Genomic DNA, 7215 nt, shown 5'->3' with positions numbered 1-7215 from the left:
AAGCATGGTTTGCCATCCTAGTCAGAGGCACAGTGATCCTAATGCCTATGGCCCTACTTCTTAAATATCTATCCTTCTGAAAAATCCATGTGCTTCATCATTCTTATTGCTTCCATCCTGATATAATCCAGCTCCCATGTTCTGACAATAAGATAAACAGTGTTTAAGGACTTACTGTCCTCATAGTTACTGCAGGAGTGGACTCCATCTTTATTTTTCTCTCCTATGTTTTGATTATTAAGGCCAAGCTGAGCATTACTTCCCCAGAGGAGAAGCATAAGGCCTTTAAGACATGTATCTACCTCATAGGGGCTGTTGCCATCTTCTACATCCCTCTCATTAGCTTGTGCTTTGTCCATAGATTTGGGGAAAAGGTACCTCGTTATGCACACACTCTTATGGCCAATGTGTATTTGCTTATTCCACCAGTGATGAATCCCATTATCTACAGTGTGAAAACCAAACAGATCATTAGGACAATTTAAAAAGTCCTTTTTCCCAAGAGATTCGAGTTTGACTCTAACAACTCTGCAATAAAAGCTACTCCTTAGCTATGACTCCTAAAACCTAGTTTAGTTAATATCATCTCTTCTATCTGTAACTCGAAAGCAAAAAAAGCAGAAGGTTGGGTGGGGGGGGGGATGTAGTTTGGTGGAAATTTACATTTTTTAGTGTTTAAATTTTATTTATTTATTTATTTTAATTGAAATATAGTTGTACAATATTATAAAAGTTACAGGTGTATGATACAGTGATTTACAATTTTTAAAGCTTATACTCCATTTATTGTTGTTATAAAATATTTACTATTTCCCCATGTTGCACAGTATATTCTTGTACCTTATTTCATATATAATAGCTTGTACCTTTTACTCCCCTAACCTTATATTGCCCCTCATCCCTTCCCTTTGCCCACTGGTGAACACGAGTTTGTTCTCTATATGTGTAAGTCTGTTTCTTTTTTTATCATATTCACTAACTTGTTGTATTTTTAGATTCTACATTTAAGTGATATCATACAGTATTTGTCCTTTTCTCTCTGACTTATTTCATTTAGCATAGCCCTCCAAGTCCATCCACATTGTTGCATATGATCTGATATTTTAAGAAATCTATTCTAAAACTTATTAAAACTAATAAATCACATCAATAAAGTTCAATAAAACAAGATCAATATGTTAAAAATCCATTGTATTTCTATACACTAACAAAGAACAATTCAAATTTGAAATTAAGGAGTAATTTCATTTGCAATAGAATCAAAAAGAATAAAAATACTTGGAAATAATTTTAGCCAAGGAGGTGCAAAACTTATATACTGAAACATTGTAGACAAAGGCACTGCTCAAAGAAATTAAAGAAGTGGGAAATAAAAAGATATACAATGGTTATGAATTTAGAGACTTAATATGGCTATATTTCCGAAATTGATTCTTAAGTTGTAATGAAATCCTTACTAAAATTCAAGTTTGCTTCTTTACATAAATTGACAAACTGGTCTCAAAATACATATGAAATTTTAAGGCACCCAGAATAACAAAAACCATAAAAAGGCAGCAAAGTTGGAAGAGTCACACTAAACAATTTCACAATGTGCTATACGGTTACAGTAATCAAGGTGGTCTAATACTGGCATAGGATAGACATATAATTTAATGAAATAGAATTGGGAATATAGAAACAAAAGCTCACATTTCTTTTCAATTGCTTTTTGACTCATATATGCATAAAGTTCAATGAGGAACAGTGTTAACAAATGTTTCTGCCACTCAAATGTCCCTCAACTGAAAAATGCTTATATATAACACAATAGATTTATACAATGGAACATTATTTGACCACTAGGAAGAGTGAAGCACTTGCACTTACCACAGGATAGATGAATCTTGAAAATATTACGCTAATTGAAAAAAGCCAGTACCAAAAGACTACCCAGTGTGTGATTCAATTTATATGAAGGGTCTAAAGTAGGCAAACCTACAGAGACACAAAGCATTGGGTTTGACAAAAGGTTCCTTTGTTTTTCCCGTAAGATGGTTCCAGTAGTGCTTAGTTGTCTTTGACCTCATCCACAATTCTGTTAGATTGTACTGTGACAGCTATCATACCAGCATGCATTAAAAAACACTTCTCAAAATTGAGAACTTTTGTGAACACATTTTATTATTGAAGCTGGAAGAAAAAAGGCAACATTTTTGGCACACTATGTTTTATTATTTAAGAAAATGTAAGAATACAACTGAAAAGCAAAAAATAAAAATAAAAAATTTGTGCAGCATATGAAGAAGGTACTGTGACTGATCAAACACATCAAAAGTGGTTTGCATGGACTCAGTTCTATCCCCTGCATTACCAGCGCAAAACCTGGGTATGTGATAGATACTTAAAGTGCTTTATGAAATAATTAATGACATTTTAAAAAGAAATGTAAAGTTTTCTTAGAAATGTACAAAATCCATGCACTTGATATTGGAGGCTGATAGATTTCGCAGCTGGGTGCGGGGTTGTGTGGGGATCACGAATGAGCCTGGGCATAGAACAGGTGGTTTGTTTTGGATGTTCTACTCACAAATTTACTTTTAACAAACTTTTACAAGGATACAGAAAGTCAAGGAACTATCATACCACTCCTTGCATAGAAATGAAAAAAACAAGTGTAACAAATCTTTGTACAGACATAGGTTTTCAATCCTTCTGGGTATATACTAAGGCGTACAACTGCTGGATTGCATGGTATGAGTATGTTTGTTTAGTTTTGTAAGAAACCACCAAGGTGTCTTCTAAAGGGGCTGTACCATCCTGCATTCCCATCAGAGTGAGAGTTCCTGTGGCTTCAAATCCTCACAAGGATTTGAGGGTTAAGGAATTTGGCATTTCTAACAGATGCATAGTGGTATCTTATTACTGTCTTATTTTCATTTCCCTGATGACATACGATGTGGATCATGTTTTCAAAAGCTTGTTAGCTGAGTTACTGTCTTGTAAATTGTACAGCGGTAATATTGGTTTTGAATGAGAACTACAATCATAATCCATTTAGGATTCTCTTTGGAGGAAGGAAAAAAAGTTAGACTGAAATGAATTGCCCTCCACAGTCAGTTGTTTGGGGCAAAAGTGTTAGAAGGACACAGCTGGATGGAGTTCTCTCTTAGGAACTGATGGTTTTTCTGCTAGGTAAATGGCTTTCCCAGGAAGCTCCTGGACTCCTTATAAACTCTTTCTCGGATCTGAGAGTTCTCTCATTCCTGAAAAATGCCTGTGAGTTCTAACAAAAGAGAACTTTGGAGATGGATTAAGGAGGCAGGACTGCTCAGGAATTGTTTCCTAAGCCTTAGGGCAGAGACCTTTTTGCCAGTAGGTTTCTGAGTTTGAGATTTTCTCTCTCTCTAAGAGACTGCTGCTGCCTGGGATGGCTTTCAAAGGGTCAAATGATCTCCCTTTCCACATTCAAGAAGTCTTCTTTGCATGAGGTCAATGTTTCAGTGCACTGAAGTCTTTTCTAAATATATGAGGAACTATGTAATTTTCAGATAGTTTATAAAGCCAAAGTTCAAAAGAAATTGGTGCATTTGGTAGTACATATTCAAGAGATTAGTATATTATATTCATATATATCAATTTAAAAACAGTTGCTGTGTTGTTCAACATAGTTATTAAAATAGTGACTGAAGTCATGAACATGTGTTCATTATTCCACATGTTTCATTAAGTTCTTTTTAAAATAAGAAGTGAAGAGAACAGAGTGAAATCAGAGAGAACACAGTTCAACTCCTGGATTTTCCATGTGGATAAATGTGAGAAAGTAACATGATTTTGCTGAGCCTTGGTTTTGTAATCTTAGCCTCAATGTTTTCATCTGTAAAAAGGAGCTGATAATATACTATGCATTTGTGACTGTGCTGGATGTGAAGTTTTGTGATGGGGCAATCTATTTACAGGGTCTTGGTGGTCTGGTTACAAGGATGCTTAGGTTATAAGGATTCTTTAAGAATTTAATAATTCTTAAAGATTCACCATGGGGAAGAAAGAGACATAAATGTATTTTTCCAAGATGAGTGATTTATCATTTGCTCATTAGTTTTAGTGCAAGAACAACTAAGGGTAGTTTAAGAACCACAGAATTAAGAAAGGGAAAGCCATTCCTGCCCACATTTTTTACTAACAGAGTTCCCCAAATTAGAATAGCCCTACTATGTTTCCCTTTCATTATACCAGTGGAAAAAAAGACATCATAAGAAGCTTAGAGAATAGTGGAAAGAAGGATTCAAAGAAAGAGGTAAAATGATATAACTTGTTTGGCCCATAGGAGACAATGAAACATTATCACTATTGTTAAGAAAACTAGCTTTGACACTTGGACAATCCATGAGGTCACTTAATTTATGTACTATAATTAAAGGAGCTATAGCTTGAGAGCCTGCTTCTGCTATGGAACCAAACTTAGGTCCCCTTGTCTTTGAGCAGTACAGCCCACTCACTGGGTGTGGTGAAGAAAGTGCAGCATTTAGTTCAGGGCGCTAAGCAAGGGGTTCTGGACAGCTTGTGTTCAAACAAGCAAACTCCCATATCTGATGGATTTCAGGAAAGCACCTTTAAGGCAAGGTGAGGGAGGGGTGTCCCGGGTTCTGTGATCAGCTGGTGCACACTACTCTAGTTGGTTGGTAGTGAGGAAAGAGTTTGGTGTCAGAATTGTTAACATCAATCCTCCAGCTCCAATATATCTGGGGTCAATGTGTTCATCATAATTAAGTAGTTAAGTTCTTCCATATGGTGGGGGTTTAGCATCTGTAAAAAGAAAAGAAAAACAATTCTGGAAATGTGCATTAGGTACTGTTATCTCTCAGGGTTACTTCAGATGCCACCTCTCTGGCTTGATGTCCTAACAATATCCACTGAGTAAAACAAAACTCTCAACTTTTCAGTTGTGAATATCTTTTAAGTTGACATTGGGAATGTAGAGATTAAGTACATGTTCTAAAGTCAAATGTGAAAAAGTGTGCCTTCTCTTTCAAATGAGGTCAATGGATTTTACTTTTTTATGCATTGCCTATTAATTCAAAATTTCCACCCATTTTTAAAAAGTAAGTCCTCAAGGGGATGCCTTTATTGAACATATTTCTCTTTTTTTTCTCAAATGCTCTCTGTAGTACAAGTCCTGTAACTAGTTATTCCCACTCAGTTTGAAGCTATGCCAATGTTCTTTAAGGAGCTGGCATGGAACTCATCAAACTAACTTAAACTGAGATTTTTTTTTTCCCCATGTAACACAAACTATCTTTATGCACTAGGCCTAATTTTAATTCTGTTCATTGCACTTTGGCATTTTGTCAGTCATTTACATATTTCTTGAAAGGGTGCATACATGAATGAGAGAAGGAATATATACATACTTTAAAATCCAGGCATTCTTTCTACAGATAAAAATAGGGTGTCAGAAAACTTAGGGAAAAACCAATATAAAGGAACTTATTTGATCCTAGAGATTTCTTGATCTGGGTTGAGTATATGCTCATAACCTCAAACAGAGAAGGTGGTTCAGAGTCATCAAACACCATCCAAACGGAAATGCATCCAAATTTAATAAGACTTTCTGATGGACCATACATGCACCTCAAAACCCCTCAATTCATTTTCAATGTCCTTTTGTTTTAAAGGAATATTCTTACTAGATGATTCTGCTCCAATTATTATCTGTTAGTTTGCAATGACTTCCTTTGTTCTCACTAAAGTTAACTTAAGCCCTATTTCTTTAAGGAGAATTTCTCTTAAACAATATCAGATTCATAACCAGTACTTGAACAAATGCTTTCCGAACTATATACACTATAGTCCATATGTACTGATTGAATTACGTCTTTCTTAATATTTAATTTTTATCAGTGTTGTTGTTCAGTTTCTCAGTCATGTCCCTTTGCAGCCCCATGGACTGCAGCATGCCAGGCTTCTCTATCCTTCACCATTGCCCAGAGTTTGCTCAAACTCATGTCCATTCAGTTGGTGATGCTGTCTAAGCATCTCATCCTCTGCTATCTCCTTCTCCTCCTGCCCTCAATCTTTCCCAGCATAAGAGTCTTTTCCAATGAGTCCGCTCTTCACATCTGGTAACCAAAGTATTTGAGCTTCAACTTCAGCATCAGTCCTTCCAATGAATATTCAGGATTGATTTCCTTAAGGATTGACTGATTTGATCTTGCTGTCCAAGCCCTTATATATTTAAACAAGTAGTTTTTTGTAAAATATTTTAAAATATCTTAACTATACTGCTTTTATTGGGTATGCAAACTCTTAATGGTCCTCTTAAGGAATATTTTCCTTGAAAAGTGAGAAGTAAAGAAACAGGATGGATTGGCTTTGTGTTATCCTATATATGTGTGCAAATGCCCTATCTCCCCATGAACATAGAATCATAGACATGGGAAATATATTACCATTATCTAATCTAACTTATCTAGTCTAACATCCTCTTTTATATGTGTGTACCTGATGCGAAGAGCTGATTCATTGGAAAAGACCCTGATGCTGAGAAAGATTGAGGGCAGGAGGAGAAGGGGACGACAGAGGATGAGGTGATTGGATAGCATCACCGACTCAATGGACATGGGTTTGGGCGTACTCTGGGAGTTGGTGATGGAAAGGGAGGGCCTGGGGTGCTGTGGCTCATGGGGTCGCAAAGAGTCGGACATGACTGAGTGACTGAACTGAACTGAACTGAATGAATATATTTAGGGCTTCCCAGATGACACTATTGGTAAAGATACTGTCTGTCAATGCAGGAGATGCATTTCAATCCCTGGATCCAATCCCATGCTGAAGGAAATGGCAACCCACTCCAGTATTCTTTCCTGGAGAATCCCATGAACAGAGGAGCCTGGTAGGCTACAGTCCATAAGGTCACAAGAGTCGGGTACAGCTGAAGCAACAGCATGCACACAAGCATGGATATATTTAATATACTGAAGCCTAGAGGTAACAAATGAGAATCTTGCTAAAACCCATGTGCTCTGGATTTAGTCCTCTCTCTCTTCCACTAAGTCATCAATACAACTCTGAATCTAATAAAAGAATAAATAGTAAGGCACTTGCATTTAAAAACAAGACAAGGTTCATTAGTGATTCAAAATTGTAAGATTTGTAGAAGAAAATAAAACATTTCTCTTCCCTGTTTTTGCAGGACATGCTCCTTTTCCTCAGGGAACTCTGCCTCTTGCACTCATC

The 7215-nt window shown here is 36.3% G+C and overlaps 1 pseudogene; it reads left to right on the top strand.

The window, feature by feature from the left end:
- The first annotated feature begins 5 nt into the window (after positions 1-5).
- On the top strand, positions 6-551 carry LOC104986957 (annotated as a pseudogene).
- Positions 552-7215: the final 6664 nt, after the last annotated feature.

Source organism: Bison bison, unplaced genomic scaffold, assembly GCF_000754665.1.
Source record: "Bison bison bison isolate TAMUID 2011002044 unplaced genomic scaffold, Bison_UMD1.0 scf7180017845880, whole genome shotgun sequence".
Taxonomy (NCBI): Eukaryota; Metazoa; Chordata; class Mammalia; order Artiodactyla; family Bovidae; genus Bison; species Bison bison.
This window is presented reverse-complemented; position numbering and strand designations above follow the sequence as displayed.